The sequence below is a fragment of the Myiozetetes cayanensis genome, unplaced genomic scaffold (genome assembly GCF_022539395.1).
Source record: "Myiozetetes cayanensis isolate MyiCay16 unplaced genomic scaffold, myiCay2020 scf5-8, whole genome shotgun sequence".
NCBI classification, from domain to species: Eukaryota; Metazoa; Chordata; class Aves; order Passeriformes; family Tyrannidae; genus Myiozetetes; species Myiozetetes cayanensis.
In genome coordinates this window covers 71705943-71709787 of record NW_026087742.1, presented here as the reverse complement: position 1 = coordinate 71709787, position 3845 = coordinate 71705943, and the positions used below count along the sequence as shown (strand labels likewise).

The window sequence follows — 3845 nt, the reverse complement described above, 5'->3', positions numbered from 1 at the left end:
ACTGCCTGAAAGGCAATGCTAGAAGGAGTGACAAAATTACTCTGGAAATGAAGATGTAGTTTTAAAGCTTAGAAGTTAACTAAAATATAATACCTTCCATCTGCTGGTATCAGAACAATGCTCACTGAGGAGAAACTATCTTCCATCATGTGATGCAGATAAAAACATTTTTACATGTGAATCATTTTCCCTTTTTGCCCACTTTCGTTATTAATATTGTTTCCATTAGTGTTCATTTACATATTCATTGCTGTTTCCAGTAAACTGTTCTTATCTCAGCCCACGACCTTTGCCTTTTATGCCTCCAATTCTCAACTCCATCCTGCCAAAACAGGAAGTGAGGGGAAAGGTGATCAAGAGAGAGCAACATGTGGTTTGGAAAAAGATTAGTTTCCTTCATCTATACAGCTGGGATACACACACACACGCAAAACAAACAAACAAACAAAACAAACACACATAAAAAATCTGCACTGGAATGATGTGAACTTTTAAAGATTCCTGATGAAGTTCCTTTCAGAAAACTTTGGGACACCTCTGGATGTTCAACTTGGATGAGACTTATCCACACCCACTTGTTGAAACCAAAACAGGAGTTTAGGTATTTAAAGATGTGTAAAGAGACCTATCTGGATTATGTTGAATATCTTATTTCAGTTTAGGGTAATAAAGATTATGTTATCTGAGCTTACACCCTCTTTGTTTCCACCTTACTATGTTTTATATGACATATGGCATAGTTACTCAGCTACAACCAAAAAGAAGCAGTAATTCTGACCCACAACAACAGCTACTGCACAGGACCAATGTATCCAACCCATCCAACTCCACCATTACTTTCTAATAAGCTATGCAGGCACAAAATTATTAGAGAAGAAGTAGACATTTAACCACAGAAGCACATTGTGCTACATTCATCTAGACTTCCACGAGATTTAGTTGACTTCATGTGAGCTTGAACACTTCAGTGATTACTTCATCCACAGCAGAGTGATTGTAGGAATAAGCCCACGAGGATGTTTTCAGAAGAAAATATGAACATGATTGATATCTTAAGTAATTAAGGTTAAGATTTGGCATTATATTTTCCAGTTTGCTTTCCTAAATATCAGTTCTGATATTTTGGTCTCTGCCTGAGTGACACCACAGGGTCCTCAGTTTTCTGATCTCATCCATTCTCACTTATTATATCTTCTTTCTGATTACAAGCAAGGCAGATTTGTATATTTTAAAGAAAGAATGTCTTAATTTTTCTGATCATCTATACACTGAAATGCATGGTCTGTATTCCTACAGGAGCCCCTGGTGGTCTAGTGGTAAAGGCGCGGCGCTTTCACCGCCGAGACCCGGGTTCGATTCCCGGTCAGGGCCACTCCCGGGCAGGTGGGGCTCGTTAGCCCTTAAAGGCAACCCACCTACGTCCTAAGGACCTCGCTGCCACCGTCCAAGCTCGCTTGGCCCTGGCAGATGAACCTTAGGATTAAAGGGTGGGCTCAGTTCCTCGCACACTGTGTCTCACCTAAAAAATCCAATGCGCAGGCTGGAAGGTGTAAAGACCTTCCCCGGATCTTCGCTCGTGAAGACTGGCCATTATTATTATTTATTATTCCTACAAATCACACTCATTAACAACAGATTCTACGAATGATGTTTGAAAAATTTACCTCTGTTGCAGCACAAAAAAATCCAACACCGAAATAAAAAGTGCTTAACTTCTGTCTGAAGACATTTCCTCATTCATCACATACTGTGACACAGGCATAAAGTTTATTTTCTTCAGATAACTTCTTAGCATTGTATTTACTAATTCATTGCTATACTTTGATTTGTTCTCTCTGAACTCTTCTCTCACAAGAACTGCAACTAAAGAATCTTGTAAGATTGAAGTATTTAATCACTATTTGTGCAGGCTTTTTTCCCAGTTTTACACTCGTAGTTTTGCACAGAAAATTTATAGATGCATAAAGCTTGCATGGCTGCACATATTTCATTTGGTAAATAAGAGGAAGTTTAGCAAGTTTTATAGAATGTTTAATTAATTTATTTGTCCTTTAGTTATTTAGCTTGGTATTTAAGAATTTTTAAAAACTTCTAATCTACCAAATTACATATCATTTGTAAAAGAAGTCCTACAAATTCTCTGAGGTTGCCTCTTCAGAAGCCATTACATTTTTTATGCCAATATGCTAAATAGAATCTTTATTTTAAGCATAGTAAGTGATATCTTTTTAAAAGTTCAGAGCCATCACAAACAGTCAGTAATACTAATATATTCCTCTTCTACCCATTTGTAGAGAACTTTAATTTAAAATACTGTTAGGAAAAATTTTATTTAAACATTTCTGGTTTAATTAATTAACCACCTTTTTGATAAGCTCTCTAGAGCTGGTGTAAGAGATGTGATTTCTCCCTAACACCCTGCAAAGCTCTCTTTTCTACTCTTCTTTCTTGCTCTTATCCCACCAGATCACCACCCTCAAAGGACATTTTGACTGTGTAATTTTATTTTAAAAAATAATATAAATAAGACAGTGGATATATATTCCTAATATTTCAAATACAGACCAACTTGTTAAATCTATGACAAGGAACAGAACATTTTTATTTGTATCAGTTATGAGTGATTATGAAAATATTTTGAATATAAAGACAGCACTGAAGACATAAGTATTGCATATATTACTTCCTGAACAGTGTAAGAATTCACTTCAGAAACTACAAATAAGTCAATTGTCAATTGTAGGATGTATGATACTCTAAAATAAAATAATGAATTCAGTTTAGAGGAATACCATAAGAACCTAAATCATAACAAAGTTCATTAAATTAACAGATTCCTAGAGAGACCACTTTTTCAGCTGTGAAAAAAAATTACAACTAAGTATTTTCTGTTAACTTTGAAACAACTGTTTAAGAAAAATATACCTATTAATATAACTATGTACTAAACCAAAACACTTTTTTCCTTGAATCCATAGAATCATAGAATCAGATGGGTTGGAAAGGACCTCTGAGATCGTCAAGTCCAACCCTTGATCCACTACCACCACAGTTTACTAGACTATGGCACTAAGTACCATGCCCAGTCTCTTCTTAAATACCTCCAGGGATGGAGAATCCACCACCTCCCTGGGCAGCCCATTCCAATGTCTGATTACCCTCTCTGTAAAGAATTTCTTCCTAACATCCAATCAGAATCTCCCCTGGCAGAGCTTGAGACCATGCCCTCTTGTCTTACTGATAGCTGGCTGGGAGAAGAGACCAACCCCCACCCGGCTACAGCTTCCTTTCAGGGAGTTGTAGAGAGTGATGAGGTCTGCCCTGAGCCTTCTCAATAACGTTATTCCAGGTGCTGATGCCAGATATCTGTGTAGGTGGTCTTCATATCAAAAACCTAGCTGAAACCTTGGTGTGAAGTCCCAGAAACAAAAAAATTTTTAAAAAACCTTTTTAAGAACAATGCATTCCAATTCTTAAAATTAACTTCATTTAACAATGGGTTAAGAGCTAAGATAGCCCAAATATCTGCTATTTCTCCCTATTCATCTCCTAGATAATGATCATCTTGGCGCACACACATTCAGTGAGATCATGGCACCTCATTTTGTAATTGCTTCATCATAAAAATTTTAGCTGTAACAATTTGTAGTCTTTTGAGAAAAGAAACAAATTACACAGTCTAGGAAATAAAACCTGAAAAATGATAAAGAATATGTGACAAAGGAGCTTTGTTAAACAATTAACAGTAATAGGAACATCAAAATGATTTTTTAAAAGGAGCACTAATCGTTTGATCTATACCACCTATAAATGCGTGCAAAATTTGCTGAACATTATGATTTTTA

At 36.2% G+C, this 3845-nt stretch overlaps 1 non-coding gene across 1 annotated transcript; it reads left to right on the top strand.

The window, feature by feature from the left end:
• The first annotated feature begins 1298 nt into the window (after window positions 1–1298).
• Window positions 1299–1371, top strand: TRNAE-UUC (transfer RNA glutamic acid (anticodon UUC)). The gene has a single exon. It is a non-coding gene; the product is annotated as a tRNA-Glu (tRNA).
• The last annotated feature ends 2474 nt before the right edge of the window (window positions 1372–3845 follow it).